This window comes from Phalangium opilio, unplaced genomic scaffold (assembly GCF_054372755.1).
Source record: "Phalangium opilio isolate 3A_F unplaced genomic scaffold, DU_Popi_V2 ptg000002l_1, whole genome shotgun sequence".
NCBI classification, from domain to species: Eukaryota; Metazoa; Arthropoda; class Arachnida; order Opiliones; family Phalangiidae; genus Phalangium; species Phalangium opilio.
In genome coordinates this window covers 17,133,336-17,153,298 of record NW_028324144.1, presented here as the reverse complement: position 1 = coordinate 17,153,298, position 19,963 = coordinate 17,133,336, and the positions used below count along the sequence as shown (strand labels likewise).

At 41.3% G+C, this 19,963-nt stretch overlaps 1 non-coding gene and 33 pseudogenes across 1 annotated transcript; all 34 read left to right on the top strand.

The window, feature by feature from the left end:
* The first annotated feature begins 88 nt into the window (after window positions 1-88).
* Window positions 89-207, top strand: LOC149722153 (5S ribosomal RNA; annotated as a pseudogene).
* A 342-nt stretch (window positions 208-549) lies between these two features.
* LOC149722152 (5S ribosomal RNA) lies at window positions 550-668 on the top strand (annotated as a pseudogene).
* Window positions 669-1,028: 360 nt separating this feature from the next.
* LOC149722151 (5S ribosomal RNA) lies at window positions 1,029-1,147 on the top strand (annotated as a pseudogene).
* Window positions 1,148-1,281: 134 nt separating this feature from the next.
* Window positions 1,282-1,384, top strand: LOC149722150 (5S ribosomal RNA; annotated as a pseudogene).
* Window positions 1,385-1,507: 123 nt separating this feature from the next.
* On the top strand, window positions 1,508-1,626 carry LOC149722149 (5S ribosomal RNA; annotated as a pseudogene).
* Window positions 1,627-1,987: 361 nt separating this feature from the next.
* Window positions 1,988-2,106, top strand: LOC149722148 (5S ribosomal RNA; annotated as a pseudogene).
* Window positions 2,107-2,466: 360 nt separating this feature from the next.
* On the top strand, window positions 2,467-2,585 carry LOC149722147 (5S ribosomal RNA; annotated as a pseudogene).
* Window positions 2,586-2,719: 134 nt separating this feature from the next.
* Window positions 2,720-2,822, top strand: LOC149722146 (5S ribosomal RNA; annotated as a pseudogene).
* Window positions 2,823-2,945: 123 nt separating this feature from the next.
* LOC149722145 (5S ribosomal RNA) lies at window positions 2,946-3,064 on the top strand (annotated as a pseudogene).
* A 137-nt stretch (window positions 3,065-3,201) lies between these two features.
* Window positions 3,202-3,320, top strand: LOC149722144 (5S ribosomal RNA; annotated as a pseudogene).
* Window positions 3,321-3,443: 123 nt separating this feature from the next.
* On the top strand, window positions 3,444-3,562 carry LOC149722143 (5S ribosomal RNA; annotated as a pseudogene).
* An 8,034-nt stretch (window positions 3,563-11,596) lies between these two features.
* Window positions 11,597-11,715, top strand: LOC149722142 (5S ribosomal RNA; annotated as a pseudogene).
* Window positions 11,716-11,852: 137 nt separating this feature from the next.
* On the top strand, window positions 11,853-11,971 carry LOC149722141 (5S ribosomal RNA; annotated as a pseudogene).
* A 123-nt stretch (window positions 11,972-12,094) lies between these two features.
* LOC149722140 (5S ribosomal RNA) lies at window positions 12,095-12,213 on the top strand (annotated as a pseudogene).
* Window positions 12,214-12,794: 581 nt separating this feature from the next.
* On the top strand, window positions 12,795-12,913 carry LOC149722139 (5S ribosomal RNA; annotated as a pseudogene).
* Window positions 12,914-13,512: 599 nt separating this feature from the next.
* On the top strand, window positions 13,513-13,631 carry LOC149722138 (5S ribosomal RNA; annotated as a pseudogene).
* Window positions 13,632-13,767: 136 nt separating this feature from the next.
* LOC149722137 (5S ribosomal RNA) lies at window positions 13,768-13,886 on the top strand (annotated as a pseudogene).
* Window positions 13,887-14,484: 598 nt separating this feature from the next.
* Window positions 14,485-14,603, top strand: LOC149722136 (5S ribosomal RNA; annotated as a pseudogene).
* Window positions 14,604-14,740: 137 nt separating this feature from the next.
* On the top strand, window positions 14,741-14,859 carry LOC149722135 (5S ribosomal RNA; annotated as a pseudogene).
* A 123-nt stretch (window positions 14,860-14,982) lies between these two features.
* Window positions 14,983-15,101, top strand: LOC149722134 (5S ribosomal RNA; annotated as a pseudogene).
* Window positions 15,102-15,462: 361 nt separating this feature from the next.
* On the top strand, window positions 15,463-15,581 carry LOC149722133 (5S ribosomal RNA; annotated as a pseudogene).
* Window positions 15,582-15,718: 137 nt separating this feature from the next.
* Window positions 15,719-15,837, top strand: LOC149722132 (5S ribosomal RNA; annotated as a pseudogene).
* A 122-nt stretch (window positions 15,838-15,959) lies between these two features.
* On the top strand, window positions 15,960-16,078 carry LOC149722131 (5S ribosomal RNA; annotated as a pseudogene).
* Window positions 16,079-16,200: 122 nt separating this feature from the next.
* On the top strand, window positions 16,201-16,319 carry LOC149722130 (5S ribosomal RNA; annotated as a pseudogene).
* A 118-nt stretch (window positions 16,320-16,437) lies between these two features.
* LOC149722129 (5S ribosomal RNA) lies at window positions 16,438-16,556 on the top strand (annotated as a pseudogene).
* Window positions 16,557-16,916: 360 nt separating this feature from the next.
* LOC149722128 (5S ribosomal RNA) lies at window positions 16,917-17,035 on the top strand (annotated as a pseudogene).
* A 134-nt stretch (window positions 17,036-17,169) lies between these two features.
* Window positions 17,170-17,272, top strand: LOC149722127 (5S ribosomal RNA; annotated as a pseudogene).
* A 123-nt stretch (window positions 17,273-17,395) lies between these two features.
* On the top strand, window positions 17,396-17,514 carry LOC149722126 (5S ribosomal RNA; annotated as a pseudogene).
* Window positions 17,515-17,855: 341 nt separating this feature from the next.
* On the top strand, window positions 17,856-17,974 carry LOC149722125 (5S ribosomal RNA; annotated as a pseudogene).
* Window positions 17,975-18,334: 360 nt separating this feature from the next.
* LOC149722124 (5S ribosomal RNA) lies at window positions 18,335-18,453 on the top strand (annotated as a pseudogene).
* A 133-nt stretch (window positions 18,454-18,586) lies between these two features.
* LOC149722123 (5S ribosomal RNA) lies at window positions 18,587-18,705 on the top strand (annotated as a pseudogene).
* A 597-nt stretch (window positions 18,706-19,302) lies between these two features.
* LOC149722122 (5S ribosomal RNA) lies at window positions 19,303-19,421 on the top strand (annotated as a pseudogene).
* A 137-nt stretch (window positions 19,422-19,558) lies between these two features.
* Window positions 19,559-19,677, top strand: LOC149722121 (5S ribosomal RNA; annotated as a pseudogene).
* A 123-nt stretch (window positions 19,678-19,800) lies between these two features.
* Window positions 19,801-19,919, top strand: LOC149722120 (5S ribosomal RNA). The gene has a single exon (XR_016381429.1). It is a non-coding gene; the product is annotated as a 5S ribosomal RNA (ribosomal RNA).
* Window positions 19,920-19,963: the final 44 nt, after the last annotated feature.

Below are 19,963 nucleotides of genomic sequence, written 5' to 3'. Positions count from 1 at the left end.
ATATGGAAAAAGCAAACATATCTTCATTTTTGTTATTGTTTTATAAAGATGAAAGTTAATTAAATTCAAATTATTAACTTGCACTCTCGGCAACGGCCATATCACGCTGAATACACCGGTTCTCGTCCGATAACCGAAGTTAAGCAGCGTCGAGCGCAGTCAGTACTTGGGAGGGAGACCACTTAGGAACACTGCGTGCCGTTTTTTCACTTTTTTTCCCTCTTATAAATTTTAATAGATATGAAAAAGCAAACATATCTTCTTTTTTGTTATTGTTTTATAAAGATGAAAGTTAATTAAATTCAAATTATTAACTAGCACTCTCGGCAACGGCCATATCACGCTGAATACACCGGTTCTCGTCCGATAACCGAAGTTAAGCAGCGTCGAGCGCATACAGTACTTGGGAATAGTGCGTTCCGTTGGTTTTTCACTTTTGTTTCCTCTTTTAAATTCCACTCGATATGAAAGAAGCAAACATATCTTCTTTTTGTTATTGTTTTATAAAGATGAAAGTTAATTAAATTCAAATTATTAACTAGCACTCTCGGCAACGGCCATATCACGCTGAATACACCGGTTCTCGTCCGATCACCGAAGTTAAGAAGCGTCGAGCGCAGTCAGTACTTGGGAGGGCGACCACTTAGGAACACTGCGTGCCGTTAGCTTTTTCACTTTTTTTTCCTCTTTTAAATTCCAATAGATATAAAAAAGCAAACATATTTTCTTTTTGTTATTGTTTTAAAAAGATGAAGGTTAATTTGTCTCACTTAATTTAAGTTCGAATTATTATCTAGCACTCTCGGCAACGGCCATATCACGCTGAGAACACCGGTTCTCGTCCGATCGCCGATGTTAGCAGCGTCGAGCGCAGTCAGTACTTGGGAATACTGCGTGCCGTTGGCTTTTTCACTTTTGTTTCCTCTTTTAAATTCCACCCGATATGAAAAAAGCAAACATATCTTCTTTTTGTTATTGTTTTATAAAGATGAAAGTTGATTTAGTTCAAATTATTAACTAGCATTCTCGGCAATGGCCATATCACGCTGAATACACCGGTTTTCGTCCGATCACCGAAGTTAAGCAGCGTCGAGCGCAGTCAGTACTTGGGAGGGAGACCACTTAGGAACACTGCGTGCCGTTGGGTTTTTCACTTTTTTTCCTCTTTTAAATTTTAATAGATATGAAAAAAGCAAACATGTTTTTTTTGTTATTGTTTTAAAATTATGAAGGTTAATTTGTCTCACTTAATTTAAATTCGAATTATTAACTAGCACTCTCGGCAACGGCCATATCACGCTGAAAACACCGGTTCTCGTCCGATCACCGAAGTTAAGCAGCGTCGAGCGCATACAGTACTTGGGAATACTGCGTGCCGTTGGCTTTTTCACTTTTGTTTCCTCTTTCAAATTCCACCAGATATGAAAAAAAGCAAACATATCTTCTTTCTGTTATTGTTTTATAAAGATGAAAGTTAATTTAAATCAAATTATTAACTAGCACTATCGGCAACGGCCATAACACGCTGAATACACCGGTTCTCGTCCGATAACTGAAGTTAAGCAGCGTCGAGCGCAGTCACTACTTGGGAGGGAGACCACTTAGGAACACTGCGTGCCGTTGGCTTTTTCACTTTTTTTTCCTCTTTTAAATTTTAATAGATATGAAAAAAGCAAACATGTTTTCATTTTGTTATTGTTTTAAAATGATGAAGGTTAATTTGTCTCACTTAATTTAAATTCGAATTATTAACTAGCACTCTCGGCAACGACCATATCACGCTGAATACAGCGGTTCTCGTCCGATCACCGAAGTTAAGCAGCGTCGAGCGCATACAGTACTTGGGAATAGTGCGTTCCGTTGGTTTTTCACTTTTGTTTCCTCTTTTAAATTCCACTCGATATGAAAGAAGCAAACATATCTTCTTTTTGTTATTGTTTTATAAAGATGAAAGTTAATTAAATTCAAATTATTAACTAGCACTCTCGGCAACGGCCATATCACGCTGAATACACCGGTTCTCGTCCGATCACCGAAGTTAAGAAGCGTCGAGCGCAGTCAGTACTTGGGAGGGCGACCACTTAGGAACACTGCGTGCCGTTAGCTTTTTCACTTTTTTTTCCTCTTTTAAATTCCAATAGATATAAAAAAGCAAACATATTTTCTTTTTGTTATTGTTTTAAAAAGATGAAGGTTAATTTGTCTCACTTAATTTAAGTTCGAATTATTATCTAGCACTCTCGGCAACGGCCATATCACGCTGAGAACACCGGTTCTCGTCCGATCGCCGATGTTAGCAGCGTCGAGCGCAGTCAGTACTTGGGAATACTGCGTGCCGTTGGCTTTTTCACTTTTGTTTCCTCTTTTAAATTCCACCCGATATGAAAAAAGCAAACATATCTTCTTTTTGTTATTGTTTTATAAAGATGAAAGTTGATTTAGTTCAAATTATTAACTAGCATTCTCGGCAATGGCCATATCACGCTGAATACACCGGTTTTCGTCCGATCACCGAAGTTAAGCAGCGTCGAGCGCAGTCAGTACTTGGGAGGGAGACCACTTAGGAACACTGCGTGCCGTTGGGTTTTTCACTTTTTTTCCTCTTTTAAATTTTAATAGATATGAAAAAAGCAAACATGTTTTTTTTGTTATTGTTTTAAAATTATGAAGGTTAATTTGTCTCACTTAATTTAAATTCGAATTATTAACTAGCACTCTCGGCAACGGCCATATCACGCTGAAAACACCGGTTCTCGTCCGATCACCGAAGTTAAGCAGCGTCGAGCGCATACAGTACTTGGGAATACTGCGTGCCGTTGGCTTTTTCACTTTTGTTTCCTCTTTCAAATTCCACCAGATATGAAAAAAAGCAAACATATCTTCTTTCTGTTATTGTTTTATAAAGATGAAAGTTAATTTAAATCAAATTATTAACTAGCACTATCGGCAACGGCCATAACACGCTGAATACACCGGTTCTCGTCCGATAACTGAAGTTAAGCAGCGTCGAGCGCAGTCACTACTTGGGAGGGAGACCACTTAGGAACACTGCGTGCCGTTGGCTTTTTCACTTTTTTTTCCTCTTTTAAATTTTAATAGATATGAAAAAAGCAAACATGTTTTCATTTTGTTATTGTTTTAAAATGATGAAGGTTAATTTGTCTCACTTAATTTAAATTCGAATTATTAACTAGCACTCTCGGCAACGACCATATCACGCTGAATACAGCGGTTCTCGTCCGATCACCGAAGTTAAGCAGCGTCGAGCGCAGTCAGTACTTGGGATGGAGACCACTTAGGAACACTGCGTGCCGTTGGCTTTTTCACTTTTTTTTCCTCTTTTAAATTTTAATAGATATGAAAAAAGCAAACATATCTTCTTTTTTGTTATTGTTTTATAAAGATGAAAGTTAATTAAATTCAAATTATTAACTAGCACTCTCCGCAACGGCCATATCACGCTGAATACACCGGTTCTCGTCCGATAACCGAAGTTAAGCAGCGTTGAGCGCAGTCAGTACTTGGGAGGGAGACCACTTAGGAACACTGCGTGCCGTTTTTTCACTTTTTACCTCTCCGAGTGACGTATGTCACGGAGAGGTTCTAATTTCGACGTGTCTGTGTGTGTGTGGGTGTGTGTGTGTGTGTGTCTGTCTGTTGTTATACCCACGTGACCGCGTTCGCAGTTTGCAAATCGGAGCAAACGTGTTCTCAATTTCCGGAAATTTCGAAAATTGTATTACACTTACAGGCTATTACTCCATTGCCTGTCTAACATCACCAGCCTCTGGTCTTTGTCCATCCCACATGGACACCAGTCTGTACACACTGGCTTCTAATCACAATCGTCTTCTGCTCTTTGTCCATCCCACATGGACACCAGTCTGTACACACTGGCTTCTAATCCCCACCCTCTTGTGGTCTTTGTTCATCCCACATGGACACCAGTCTGTACACACTGGCTTCTAATCACCACCGTCATCTGCTCTTTGTCCATCCCACATGGACACCAGTCTGTACACCTGGCTTCTAACACCACCATCTTCTGGTCTTTGTTTTTGTCCATCCCACATGGACACCAGTCTGTACACTTGGCTTCTAACACCACCATCTTCTGGTCTTTGTTTTTGTCCATCCCACATGGACACCAGTCTGTACACCTGGCTTCTACTCCATCATCATCGTTAAGGTTAAGACATACGCGGCGATCGGCCAGGGCTACGAGAAACGTCCGGCCTTCCTAAGGTGGGGCTTCCACCAAAGGTTCACGCAATTGCGCTGTTCTTATCCATAGCTGCGATTCGACACCCTTATATACTACCTATTTGAGTAAGGCGACGCAACCGGCGTATGCTTCATTTCAAACGCCAATATTAGTCAAGTCTCTCAAGAATGTTTAATTATTCTTTTTCAAAACGATGTAACGCTCAATAAGGCGAACAACTATCGAAGAAAATATTTAATATTAATTATATTTATTTTAATATTTAAGATAATCATGTCTCTAAACTCAAAATTAATACGGAAAGGGTAAAACAGTAGTCTATTTGTTTGTCTATATGTGTCCGTCCGTTGTTACCCTAGTGCGCTGCGTTAGAAGTTCGTTTTTGTTTTGATGTGTAAAGAAATCCTTCAGAACCTTAATATTCCCGTTTTCCATAATATAAAATGAATATGTGGAAATATTTTTCGTAATTATGATGCATTTAGTACTTTTGTAGCTTTAAAGCTCTATTTCATTTTGATATTCCAAAGATTTTTTTTAATATTATTATTTAAAATGGATGTTTATATATTACTTAAGCTATACTACATCTGTTTATAGCATAATCCTTCCTAAAGTGAATAAAGCGCAACGCTACAATGTTGGTCAAATGAACTTATATTTGTTAATAGGCCTAGTGAACCAAAAAGTAAACGCTTGGGTTTGGTTTTCGTTTCTGTAATGCAGAGACAATAACGGTTCAGAGTGAGCCGAAAGTTAAATACACTATTAAATAATTAGGCTTAGATTATATAATCATGGTGGAAATCTGGGCCGCGTTCAGCAGAGCCCAGCGCTGTTAGCAGTGTCCTACATACCGGATTTTGTTTTTGAATTTTGACGTCACGGTGCTTAGCGCTGAGCTAGCGCGGTCTTCAAAGAAAATAGTCGGCTTTTTGGATAACGTGACGTAAAACGTGTAGTTCTCAGCTTGGCGAAAAAACCATGGATGAATCAATACAAATAGCTCTATGGGACTATAGCTATTTAATTGGCGTGAAACCAGTTGATCACGCGAGAATTTTAAGAGATATGTTAGTTTCTAATTTTAATTATAAAAGTTGTTATCTATCTCTATAAATATGTTATCATACAATTTTTGTTAAGCCTTGGTACCTTGCACGCTTTATTGCGCTAGCGTCTCAGAAGTAGCGAGAAAAGTCGTAACTTTTCAACAATACCTGACAACCATTTAATTTCTGGGCGTCCGTGGCGCAATGGCTAGCGCGTTCGGCTGTTAACCGAAAGGTTGGTGGTTCAAGCCCATCCGGGAGCGGTGTTGTGACGTCTCAGATGTTACGTAAAATGTCAGAGTTTTTCCACAATACCTGACGAACATGTAATTTTTGGGCTTCCGTGGCGCAGTAATTAGCGCGTCCAGCTCTTAATCGAAAGGTTGGTGGTTCGAGCCCACCCGGAAGAGGTGTTGTGGGGTCTCAGATGTTGCGTTAAAAGTCAAAACTTTTCCACAATACGTGACAACCATTTAATTTCTGATCTTCCTTGGCTCAATGGTTAGCGCGTTCGGCTGTTAACCAATAGGTTGGTGGTTCGTGCCCACCCGGGAGCGGTGTTTTTGGATCTCAAATGTAACGTAAATAGCCAAAGTTTTTCCACAATACCTGACGAAAATTTAATTTTTGGGCTTCAGTGGCGCAATGGTCAGCGCGTTCAGCTGTTAACCGAAAGGTTGGTGGTTCGAGCCCTCCCGGGAGCGGTGTTGTGTCGTCTCAGATGTAACGTAAAATGTCAGAGTTTTTCCACAATACCTGACGAGCATTTAATTTTTGGGCTTCCGTGGCGCAATGGTTAGCGCGTTCAGCTGTTAATCGAAAGGTTGGTGGTTCGAGCCCACCCGGGAGAGGTGTTGTGAGGTCTCAGATGTAGCGTGAAAAGTCAAACTTTTTCCATAATACGTGATAACCATTTATTTTCTTATCTTTCGTGGCTCAATGGTTAGCGCGTTCGGCTGTTAACCAATAGCTTGGTGGTTCGAGCCCACCCGGGAGCGGTGTTTTTGGATCTCAAATAAAACGTAAATAGCCAAAGTTTTTCTACAATACCTGACGACCATTTAATTTTTGGGCTTCCGTGGCGCAATGGTTAGTGCAATCAGCTGTTAACCGAAAGGTTGGTGGATCGAGCCCAAACGAGAGAGGATTTGTGGGGTCTCAGATGTAGCGAGAAAAGTCGTAACTTTTCAACAATACCTGACAAACATTTAATTTCTGGGCGTCCGTGGCGCAATGGCTAGCGCGTTCGGCTGTTAACCGAAAGGTTGGTGGTTCGAGCCCATCCGGGAGCGGTGTTGTGACGTCTCAGATGTTACGTAAAATGTCAGAGTTTTTCCACAATACCTGACGAACATTTAATTTTTGGGCTTCCGTGGCGCAGTAATTAGCGCGTCCAGCTCTTAATCGAAAGGTTGGTGGTTCGAGCCCACCCGGAAGAGGTGTTGTGGGGTCTCAGATGTTGCGTTAAAAGTCAAAACTTTTCCACAATACGTGACAACCATTTAATTTCTGATCTTCCTTGGCTCAATGGTTAGCGCGTTCGGCTGTTAACCAATAGGTTGGTGGTTCGTGCCCACCCGGGAGCGGTGTTTTTGGATCTCAAATGTAACGTAAATAGCCAAAGTTTTTCCACAATACCTGACGAAAATTTAATTTTTGGGCTTCAGTGGCGCAATGGTCAGCGCGTTCAGCTGTTAACCGAAAGGTTGGTGGTTCGAGCCCCCCGGGAGCGGTGTTGTGACGTCTCAGATGTAACGTAAAATGTCAGAGTTTTTCCACAACACCTGACGAACATTTAACTTTTGGGCTTCCGTAGCGCAATGGTTAGCGCGTTCAGCTGTTAATCGAAAGGTTGGTGGTTCGAGCCCGCCCGGAAGAGGTATTGTGTGGTCTCAGATGTAGCGTAAAAAGTCAAAACTTTTCCACAATACGTGACAACCAATTAATTTCTGAGCTTCCGTGGCTCAATGGTTAGCGCGTTCGGCTGTTAATCGAAAGGTTGGTGGTTCGAGCCCATCTGGGAGCGGTGTTGTGAGGTCTCAGATGTAGCGTAAAAAGCCAAAGTTTTTCCACAATACCTGACAACCGTTTAATTTCTGAGCTTCCGTGGCTCAATGGTTAGCGCGTTCGGCTGTTAACCAATAGGTTGGTGGTTCGAGCCCACCCGGGAGCGGTGTTGTGGGAACTGAAATGTAACGTAGAAAGCCAAAGTTTTTGCACAATAAATGACGACCATTTAATTTTTGGGCTTCCGTGGCGCAATGGTTAGCGCGTTCGGCTGTTAACCAATAGGTTGGTGGTTCGACCCCATCCGGGAGCGGTGTTGTGAGGTCTCAGATGTGACGTAAAAAGTCAAGGTTTTTACATAATACCTGACGAGCATTTAACTTTTGGGCTTCCGTGTCGCAATGGTTAGCGCGTTCGGCTGTTAACCAATAGGTTGGTGGTTCGAGCCCATCCGGGAGCGGTGTTGTGAGGTCTCGGATGTGACGTAAAAAGTCAAGGTTTTTACACAATACCTAACGAGCATTTAACTTTTGGGCTTCCGTGGCGCAATGGTTTGCGCGTTCGGCTGTTAACCAATAGGTTGGTGGTTCGAGCCCATCCGGGAGCGGTGTTGTGAGGTCTCAGATGTGACGTAAAAAGTCAAGGTTTTTACACAATATCTGACGAGCATCTAATTTTTGGGCTTCCGTGGCGCAATGGTTAGCGCGTTCAGCTGTTAATCGAAAGGTTGGTGGTTCGAGCCCACCCGGGAGAGGTGTTGTGGGGTCTCAAATGTAACGTAGAAAGCCAAAGTTTTTCCACAATACCTGACAACCGTTTAATTTCTGAGCTTCCGTTTCTCAATGGTTAGCGCGTTCAGCTGTTAACCAATAGGTTGGTGGTTCGAGCCCACCCGGGAGCGGTGTTGTGTGATCTCAAATGTAACGTAGAAAGCCAAAGTTTTTACACAATACCTGACGACCATTTAATTTTTGGGCTTCCGTGGCGCAATGGTTAGCGCGTTCGGCTGTTAACCAATAGGTTGGTGGTTCGAGCCCATCCGGGAGCGGTGTTGTGAGGTCTCAGATGTGACGTAAAAAGTCAAGGTTTTTACACAATACCTGACGAGCATTTAATTTTTGGGCTTCCGTGGCACAATGGTTAGTGCAATCAGCTGTTAACCGAAAGGTTGGTGGTTCGAGCCCAAACGAGAGAGGATTTGTGGGGTCTCAGATGTAGCGAGAAAAGTCGTAACTTTTCAACAATACCTGACAACCATTTAATTTCTGGGCGTCCGTGGCGCAATGGTTAGCGCGTTCGGCTGTTAATCGAAAGGTTGGTGGTTCGAGCCCATCCGGGAGCGGTGTTGTGAGGTCTCAGATGTAGCGTGAAAAGTCAAACTTTTTCCATAATACGTGATAACCATTTATTTTCTGAGCTTCCGTGGCTCAATGGTTAGCGCGTTCGGCTGTTATCCAATAGGTTGGTGGTTCGAGCCCACCCGGGAGCGGTGTTTTGGGATCTCAAATGTAACGTAAATAGCCAAAGTTTTTCCACAATACCTGACAACCATTTAATTTTTGGGCGTCCGTGGCGCAATGGTTAGCGCGTTCGGCTGTTAACCGAAAGGTTGGTGGTTCGAGCCCATCCAGGAGCGGTGTTGTGACGTCTCAGATGTGACGTAAAAAGTCAAGGTTTTTACACGATACCTGACGAGCATTTAACTTTTGGGCTTCCGTGGCGCAATGGTTAGCGCGTTCGGCTGTTAACCAATAGGTTAGTGGTTCGAGCCCATCCGGGAGCGGTGTTGTGAGGTCTCAGATGTGACGTAAAAAGTCAAGATTTTTACACAATACCTGACGAGCATTTAATTTTTGGGATTCCGTGGCGCAATGGTTAGCGCGTTCAGCTGTTAATCGAAAGGTTAGTGGTTCGAGCCCACGCTGGAGAGGTGTTGTGGGGTCTCAAATGTAACGTAGAAAGCCAAAGTTTTTCCACAACACCTGACAACCATTTAATTTCTGAGCTTCCGTGGCTCAATGGTTAGCGCGTTCGGCTGTTAACCAATAGGTTGGTTGTTCGAGCCCATCCGGGAGCGGTGTTGTGAGGTCTCAGATGTGACGTAAAAAGTCAAGGTTTTTACACAATACCTGACGAGCATTTAACTTTTGGGCTTCCGTGGCGCAATGGTTAGCGCGTTCGGCGGTTAACCAATAGGTTGGTGGTTCGAGCCCATCCGGGAGCGGTGTTGTGAGGTCTCAGATGTGACGTAAAAAGTCAAGTTTTTTGCACAATACCTGACGAGCATTTAGCTTTTGGGCTTCCGTGGCGCAATGGTTAGCGCGTTCGGCTGTTAACCAATAGGTTGGTGGTTCGAGCCCATCCGGGAGCGGTGTTGTGAGGTCTCAGATGTGACGTAAAAAGTCAAGGTTTTTACACAATACCTGACGAGCATTTAATTTTTGGGCTTCCGTGGCACAATGGTTAGCGCGTTCAGCTGTTAATCGAAAGGTTGGTGGTTCGAGCCCACCCGGGAGAGGTGTTGTGGGGTCTCAAATGTAACGTAGAAAGCCAAAGTTTTTCCACAATACCTGACAACAATTTAATTTCTGAGCTTCCGTGGCTCAATTGTTAGCGCGTTCGGCTGTTAACCAATAGGTTGGTGGTTCGACCCCATCCGGGAGCGGTGTTGTGAGGTCTCAGATGTGACGTAAAAAGTCAAGGTTTTTACATAATACCTGACGAGCATTTAACTTTTGGGCTTCCGTGTCGCAATGGTTAGCGCGTTCGGCTGTTAACCAATAGGTTGGTGGTTCGAGCCCATCCGGGAGCGGTGTTGTGAGGTCTCAGATGTGACGTAAAAAGTCAAGGTTTTAACACAATACCTAACGAGCATTTAACTTTTGGGCTTCCGTGGCGCAATGGTTAGCGCGTTCGGCTGTTAACCAATAGGTTGGTGGTTCGAGCCCATCCGGGAGCGGTGTTGTGAGGTCTCAGATGTGACGTAAAAAGTCAAGGTTTTTACACAATACCTGACGAGCATTTAACTTTTGGGCTTCCGTGGCGCAATGGTAAGCGCGTTCGGCTGTTAACCAATAGGTTGGTGGTTCGAGCCCATCCGGGAGCGGTGTTGTGAGGTCTTAGATGTGACGTAAAAAGTCAAGGTTTTTACACAATACCTGACGAGCATTTAATTTTTTGGATTCCGTGGCGCAATGGTTAGCGCGTTCAGCTGTTAATCGAAAGGTTAGTGGTTCGAGCCCACGCGGGAGAGGTGTTGTGGGGTCTCAAATGTAACGTAGAAAGCCAAAGTTTTTCCACAACACCTGACAACCATTTAATTTCTGAGCTTCCGTGGCTCAATGGTTAGCGCGTTCGGCTGTTAACCAATAGGTTGGTGGTTCGAGCCCATCCGGGAGCGGTGTTGTGAGGTCTCAGATGTGACGTAAAAAGTCAAGGTTTTTACACAATACCTGACGAGCATTTAACTTTTGGGCTTCCGTGGCTCAATGGTTAGCGCGTTCGGCGGTTAACCATTAGGTTGGTGGTTCGAGCCCATCCGGGAGCGGTGTTGTGAGGTCTCAGATGTGACGTAAAAAGTCAAGTTTTTTGCACAATACCTGACGAGCATTTAGCTTTTGGGCTTCCGTGGCGCAATGGTTAGCGCGTTCGGCTGTTAAGCAATAGGTTGGTGGTTCGAGCCCATCCGGGAGCGATGTTGTGAGGTCTCAGATGTGACGTAAAAAGTCAAGGTTTTTACACAATACCTGACGAGCATTTAAATTTTGGGCTTCCTTGGCGCAATGGTTAGCGCGTTCGGCTGTTAACCAATAGGTTGGTGGTTCGAGCCCACCCGGGAGCGGTGTTGTGGGATCTGAAATGTAACGTAGAAAGCAAAAGTTTTTGCACAATAAATGACGACCATTTAATTTTTGGGCTTCCGTGGCGCAATGGTTAGCGCGTTCGGCTGTTAACCAATAGGTTGGTGGTTCGACCCCATCCGGGAGCGGTGTTGTGAGGTCTTAGATGTGACGTAAAAAGTCAAGGTTATAAAGATGAAGGTTAATTTGTCTCACTTAATTTAAATTCGAATTTTTAACTAGCACTCTCGGCAACGGCCATATCACGCTGAGAACACCGGTTCTCGTCCGATCGCCGACGTTAGCAGCGTCGAGCGCAGTCAGTACTTGGGAATACTGCGTGCCGTTGGCTTTTCACTTTTGTTTCCTCTATTAAATTCCACCCGATTTGAAAAAAGCACACATATCTTCTTTTTGTTATTGTTTTATAAAGATGAAAGTTAATTAAATTCAAATTATTAACTAGCACTCTCGGCAACGGCCATATCACGCTGAATACACCGGTGTTCGTCCGAAAACCGAAGTTAAGCAGCGTCGAGCGTAGTCACTACTTGGGAGGGAGACCACTTAGGTACACTGCGTGCCGTTGGCTTTTTCACTTTTTTTTCCTCTTTTAAATTCCAATCGATTTGAAAAGAGCAAACTTATTTTCTTTTTGTTATTGTTTTAAAAAGATGATGGTTAATTTGTCTCACTTAATTTAAATTCGAATTATTAACTAGCACTCTCGGCAACGACCATATCACGCTGAAAAAAGCGGTTCTCTTCCGATCACCGAAGTTAAGCAGCGTCGAGCGCAGTCAGTACTTGGGATGGAGACCACTTAGGAACACTGCGAGCCGTTGGCTTTTTCACTTTTTTTTCCTCTTTTAAATTTTAATAGATATGAAAAAAGCAAACATATCTTCTTTTTTGTTATTGTTTTATAAAGATGAAAGTTAATTAAATTCAAATTATTAACTAGCACTCTCGGCAACGGCCACATCACGATGAATACACCGGTTCTCGTCCGATAACCGAAGTTAAGCAGCGTCGAGCGCAGTCAGTACTTGGGAGGGAGACCACTTAGGAACACTGCGTGCCGTTGATTTTTTCACTTTTTTTTTCCTCTTATAAATTTTAATAGATATGAAAAAAGCAAACATGTTTTTTTTGTTATTGTTTTAAAATGATGAAGGTTAATTTGTCTCACTTAATTTAAATTCGAATTATTAACAAGCACTCTCGGCAACGGCCATATCACGCTGAAAACACCGGTTTTCGTCCGATCACCGAAGTTAAGCAGCGTCGAGCGCATACAGTACTTGGGAATACTGGGTTCCGTTGGTTTTTCACTTTTGTTTCCTCTTTTAAATTCCACCCGATATGAAAGAAGCAAACATATCTTCTTTTTGTTATTGTTTTATAAAGATGAAAGTTAATTAAATTCAAATTATTAACTAGCACTCTCGGCAACGGCCGTATCACGCTGAATACACCGGTTCTCGTCCGATAACCGAAGTTAAGCAGCGTCGAGCGCAGTCAGTACTTGGGAACACTGCATGCCGACGGCTTTTTCACTTTTGTTTCCTCTTAAATTCCACCAGATATGAAAAAACAAACATATCTTCTTATTGTTATTTTTTATAAAGATGAAGGTTAATTAAGTTCAAATTATTAACTAGCACTCTCGGCAACGGCCATATCACGCTGAATACACCGGTTCTCGTCCGATAACTGAAGTTAATCAGCGTCGAGCGCAGTCACTACTTGGGAGGGCGACAACTTAGGAACACTGCGTGCCGTTAGCTTTTTCACTTTCTTTTTCCTCTTTTAAATTCCAATAGATATGAAAAAAGCAAACATATTTTCTTGTTTTTATTGTTTTAAAAAGATGAAGGTTAATTTGTCTCACTTAATTTAAATTCGAATTATTATCTAGCACTCTCGGAAACGGCCATATCACGCTGAGAACACCGGTTCTCGTCCGATCGCCGACGTTAGCAGCGTCGAGCGCAGTCAGTACTTGGGAATACTGCGTGCCGTTGGCTTTTTCACTTTTGTTTCCTCTTTTAAATTCCACCCGATATGAAAAAAGCAAATATATCTTCTTTTTTTTATTGTTTTATAAAGATGAAGGTTAATTTGTCTCACTTAATTTAAATTCGAATTTTTAACTAGCACTCTCGGCAACGGCCATATCACGCTGAGAACACCGGTTCTCGTCCGATCGCCGACGTTAGCAGCGTCGAGCGCAGTCAGTACTTGGGAATACTGCGTGCCGTTGGTTTTTCACTTTTGTTTCCTCTTTTAAATTCCACCCGATTTGAAAAAGCACAGATATCTTCTTTTTGTTATTGTTTTATAAAGATGAAAGTTAATTAAACTAAAATTATTAACTAGCACTCTCGGCAACGGCCATATCACGCTGAATACACCGGTTCTCGTCCGATAACTGAAGTTAAGCAGCGTCGAGCGCAGTCACTACTTGGGAGGGAGACCACTTAGGAACACTGCGTGCCGTTGGCTTTTTCACTTTTTTTCCTCTTTTAAATTTTAATAGATATGAAAAAAGCAAACATGTTTTCATTTTGTTATTGTTTTAAAATGATGAAGGTTAATTTGTCTCACTTAATATAAATTCGAATTATTAACTAGCACTCTCGGCAACGAGCATATCACGCTGAATACAGCGGTTCTCGTCCGATCACCGAAGTTAAGCAGCGTCGAGCGCAGTCAGTACTTGGGATGGAGACCACTTAGGAACACTGCGTGCCGTTGGCTTTTTCACTTTTTTTTCCTCTTTTAAATTTTAATAGATATGAAAAAAGCAAACATGTTTTCATTTTGTTATTGTTTTAAAATGATGAAGGTTAATTTGTCTCACTTAATTTAAATTCGAATTATTAACTAGCACTCTCGGCAACGGCCATATCACGCTGAGAACACCGGTTCTCGTCCGATCGCCGACGTTAGCAGCGTCGAGCGCAGTCAGTACTTGGGAATACTGCGTGCCGTTGGCTTTTTCACTTTTGTTTCCTCTTTTAAATTCCACCCGATATGAAAAAAGCAAACATATCTTCTTTTTGTTATTGTTTTATAAAGATGAAGGTTAATTTGTCTCACTTAATTTAAATTCGAATTTTTAACTAGCACTCTCGGCAACGGCCATTTCACGCTGAGAACACCGGTTCTCGTCCGATCGCCGACGTTAGCAGCGTCGAGCGCAGTCAGTACTTGGGAATACTGCGTGCCGTTGGTTTTTCACTTTTGTTTCCTCTTTTAAATTCCACCCGATTTGAAAAAGCACAGATATCTTCTTTTTGTTATTTTTTTATAAAGATGAAAGTTAATTAAATTAAAATTATTAAATAGCACTCTCGGCAACGGCCATATCACGCTGAATACACCGGTTCTCGTCCGATAACTGAAGTTAAGCAGCGTCGAGCGCAGTCACTACTTGGGAGGGAGACCACTCAGGAACACTGCGTGCCGTTGGATTTTTCACTTTTTTTTCCTCTTTTAAATTTTAATAGATATGAAAAAAGCAAACATGTTTTCATTTTGTTATTGTTTTAAAATGATGAAGGTTAATTTGTCTCACTTAATTTAAATTCGAATTATTAACTAGCACTCTCGGCAACGAGCATATCACGCTGAATACAGCGGTTCTCGTCCGATCACCGAAGTTAAGCAGCGTCGAGCGCAGTCAGTACTTGGGATGGAGACCACTTAGGAACACTGCGTGCCGTTGGCTTTTTCACTTTTTTTTCCTCTTTTAAATTTTAATAGATATGAAAAAAGCAAACATATCTTCTTTTTTGTTATTGTTTTATAAAGATGAAAGTTAATTAAATTCAAATTATTAACTAGCACTCTCGGCAACGGCCATATCACGCTGAATACACCGGTTCTCGTCCGATCACCGAAGTTAAGCAGCGTCGAGCGCAGTCACTACTTGGGAGGGAGACCACTTAGGTACACTGCGTGCCGTTGGCTTTTTCACTTTTTTTCCTCTTTTAAATTCCAATAGATTTGAAAAAAGCAAACTTATTTTCTTTTTGTTTTTGTTTTAAAAAGATGATGGTTAATTTGTCTCACTTAATTTAAATTCGAATTATTACCTAGCACTCTTGGCAACGGCCATATCACGCTGAATACACCGGTTCTCGTCCGATAACCGAAGTTAAGCAGCGTCGAGCGCATACAGTACTTGGGAATACTGCGTGCCGTTTGCTTTTTCACTTTTGTTTCCTCTTTCAAATTCCACCAAATATGAAAAAAGCAAACATATCTTCTTTTTGTTATTGTTTTATAAAGATGAAAGTTAATTAAATTAAGATTATTAACTAGCACTCTCGGCAACGGCCATATCACGCTGAATGCACCGGTTCTCGTCCGATAACTGAAGTTAAGCAGCGTCGAGCGCAGTCACTACTTGGGAGGGAGACCACTTAGGAACACTGCGTGCCGTTGGCTTTTTCACTTTTTTTTCCTCTTTTAAATTTTAATAGATATGAAAAAAGCAAACATGTTTTCATTTTGTTATTGTTTTAAAATGATGAAGGTTAATTTGTCTCACTTAATTTAAATTCGAATTATTAACTAGCACTCTCGGCAACGACCATATGACGCTGAATACAGCGGTTCTCGTCCGATCACCGAAGTTAAGCAGCGTCGAGCGCAGTCAGTACTTGGGATGGAGACCACTTAGGAACACTGCGTGCCGTTGGCTTTTTCACTTTTTTTCCTCTTTTAAATTTTAATAGATATGAAAAAAGCAAACATATCTTCATTTTTGTTATTGTTTTATAAAGATGAAAGTTAATTAAATTCAAATTATTAACTTGCACTCTCGGCAACGGCCATATCACGCTGAATACACCGGTTCTCGTCCGATAACCGAAGTTAAGCAGCGTCGAGCGCAGTCAGTACTTGGGAGGGAGACCACTTAGGAACACTGCGTGCCGTTGGCTTTTTCACTTTTTTTCCTCTTTTAAATTTTAATAGATATGAAAAAAGCAAACATATCTTCATTTTTGTTATTGTTTTATAAAGATGAAAGTTAATTAAATTCAAATTATTAACTTGCACTCTCGGCAACGGCCATATCACGCTGAATACACCGGTTCTCGTCCGATAACCGAAGTTAAGCAGCGTCGAGCGCAGTCAGTACTTGGGAGGGAGACCACTTAGGAACACTGCGTGCCGTTTTTTCACTTTTTTTCCCTCTTATAAATTTTAATAGATATGAAAAAGCAAACATATCTTCTTTTTTGTTATTGTTTTATAAAGATGAAAGTTAATTAAATTCAAATTATTAACTAGCACTCTCGGCAACGGCCATATCACGCTGAATACACCGGTTCTCGTCCGATCACCGAAGTTAAGAAGCGTCGAGCGCAGTCAGTACTTGGGAGGGCGACCACTTAGGAACACTGCGTGCCGTTAGCTTTTTCACTTTTTTTTCCTCTTTTAAATTCCAATAGATATAAAAAAGCAAACATATTTTCTTTTTGTTATTGTTTTAAAAAGATGAAGGTTAACTAGTCTCACTTAATTTAAGTTCGAATTATTATCTAGCACTCTCGGCAACGGCCATATCACGCTGAGAACACCGGTTCTCGTCCGATCGCCGACGTTAGCAGCGTCGAGCGCAGTCAGTACTTGGGAATACTGCGTGCCGTTGGCTTTTTCACTTTTGTTTCCTCTTTTAAATTCCACCCGATATGAAAAAAGCAAACATATCTTCTTTTTGTTATTGTTTTATAAAGATGAAAGTTTATTTAGTTCAAATTATTAACTAGCATTCTCGGCAACGGCCATAACACGCTGAATACACCGGTTCTCGTCCGATCACCGAAGTTAAGCAGCGTCGAGCGCAGTCAGTACTTGGGAGTGAGACCACTTAGGAACACTGCGTGCCGTTGGGTTTTTCACTTTTTTTCCTCTTTTAAATTTTAATAGATATGAAAAAAGCAAACATGTTTTTTTTGTTATTGTTTTAAAATTATGAAGGTTAATTTGTCTCACTTAATTTAAATTCGAATTATTAACTAGCACTCTCGGCAACGGCCATATCACGCTGAAAACACCGGTTCTCGTCCGATCACCGAAGTTAAGCAGCGTCGAGCGCATACAGTACTTGGGAATACTGCGTGCCGTTGGCTTTTTCACTTTTTTTTCCTCTTTTAAATTTTAATAGATATGAAAAAAGCAAACATATCTTCATTTTTGTTATTGTTTTATAAAGATGAAAGTTAATTAAATTCAAATTATTAACTTGCACTCTCGGCAACGGCCATATCACGCTGAATACACCGGTTCTCGTCCGATAACCGAAGTTAAGCAGCGTCGAGCGCAGTCAGTACTTGGGAGGGAGACCACTTAGGAACACTGCGTGCCGTTTTTTCACTTTTTTTCCCTCTTATAAATTTTATTAGATATGAAAAAGCAAACATATCTTCTTTTTTGTTATTGTTTTATAAAGATGAAAGTTAATTAAATTCAAATTATTAACTAGCACTCTCGGCAACGGCCATATCACGCTGAATACACCGGTTCTCGTCCGATAACCGAAGTTAAGCAGCGTCGAGCGCATACAGTACTTGGGAATAGTGCGTTCCGTTGGTTTTTCACTTTTGTTTCCTCTTTTAAATTCCACCCGATATGAAAGAAGCAAACATATCTTCTTTTTGTTATTGTTTTATAAAGATGAAAGTTAATTAAATTCAAATTATTAATAGCACTCTCGGCAACGGCCATATCACGCTGAATACACCGGTTCTCGTCCGATCACCGAAGTTAAGAAGCGTCGAGCGCAGTCAGTACTTATGAGGGCGACCACTTAGGAACACTGCGTGCCGTTAGCTTTTTCACTTTTTTTTCCTCTTTTAAATTCCAATAGATATAAAAAAGCAAACATATTTTCTTTTTGTTATTGTTTTAAAAAGATGAAGGTTAATTTGTCTCACTTAATTTAAGTTCGAATTATTATCTAGCACTCTCGGCAACGGCCATATCACGCTGAGAACACCGGTTCTCGTCCGATCGCCGACGTTAGCAGCGTCGAGCGCAGTCAGTACTTGGGAATACTGCGTGCCGTTGGCTTTTTCACTTTTGTTTCCTCTTTTAAATTCCACCCGATATGAAAAAAGCAAACATATCTTCTTTTTGTTATTGTTTTATAAAGATGAAAGTTGATTTAGTTCAAATTATTAACTAGCATTCTCGGCAACGGCCATAACACGCTGAATACACCGGTTCTCGTCCGATCACCGAAGTTAAGCAGCGTCGAGCGCAGTCAGTACTTGGGAGGGAGACCACTTAGGAACACTGCGTGCCGTTGGGTTTTTCACTTTTTTCCTCATTTAAATTTTAATAGATATGAAAAAAGCAAACATGTTTTTTTTGTTATTGTTTTAAAATTATGAAGGTTAATTTGTCTCACTTAATTTAAATTCGAATTATTATCTAGCACTCTCGGCAACGGCCATATCACGCTGAACACACCGGTTTTCGTCTGATCACCGAAGTTAAGCAGCGTCGAGCGCAGTCACTACTTGGGAGGGAGACCACTTAGGAACACTGCGTGCCGTTGGCTTTTTCTTTTTTTTTTCCTCTTTTAAATTTTAATAGATATGAAAAAAGCAAACATGTTTTCATTTTGTTATTGTTTTAAAATGATGAAGGTTAATTTGTCTCACTTAATTTAAATTCGAATTATTAACTAGCACTCTCGGCAACGGCCATATCACGCTGAGAACACCGGTTCTCGTCCGATCGCCGACGTTAGCAGCGTCGAGCGCAGTCAGTACTTGGGAATACTGCGTGCCGTTGGCTTTTTCACTTTTGTTTCCTCTTTTAAATTCCACCCGATATGAAAAAAGCAAACATATCTTCTTTTTGTTATTGTTTTATAAAGATGAAGGTTAATTTGTCTCACTTAATTTAAATTCGAATTTTTAACTAGCACTCTCGGCAACGGCCATATCACGCTGAGAACACCGGTTCTCGTCCGATCGCCGACGTTAGCAGCGTCGAGCGCAGTCAGTACTTGGGAATACTGCGTGCCGTTTGTTTTTCACTTTTGTTTCCTCTTTTAAATTCCACCCGATTTGAAAAAGCACAGATATCTTCTTTTTGTTATTGTTTTATAAAGATGAAAGTAATTAAATTAAAATTATTAACTAGCACTCTCGGCAACGGCCATATCACGCTGAATACACCGGTTCTCGTCCGATAACTGAAGTTAAGCAGCGTCGAGCGCAGTCACTACTTGGGAGGGAGACCACTTAGGAACACTCCGTGCCGTTGGCTTTTTCACTTTTTTTTCCTCTTTTAAATTTTAATAGATATGAAAAAAGCAAACATGTTTTCATTTTGTTATTGTTTTAAAATGATGAAGGTTAATTTGTCTCACTTAATTTAAATTCGAATTATTAACTAGCACTCTCGGCAACGAGCATATCACGCTGAATACAGCGGTTCTCGTCCGATCACCGAAGTTAAGCAGCGTCGAGCGCAGTCAGTACTTGGGATGGAGACCACTTAGGAACACTGCGTGCCGTTGGCTTTTTCACTTTTTTTTCCTCTTTTAAATTTTAATAGATATGAAAAAAGGAAACATATCTTCTTTTTTGTTATTGTTTTATAAAGATGAAAGTTAATTAAATTCAAATTATTAACTAGCACTCTCGGCAACGGCCATATCACGCTGAATACACCGGTTCTCGTCCGATCACCGAAGTTAAGCAGCGTCGAGCGCAGTCAGTACTTGGGAGGGCGACCACTTAGGAACACTGCGTGCCGTTAGCTTTTTCACTTTTTTTTTCCTCTTTTAAATTCCACCCGATATGAAA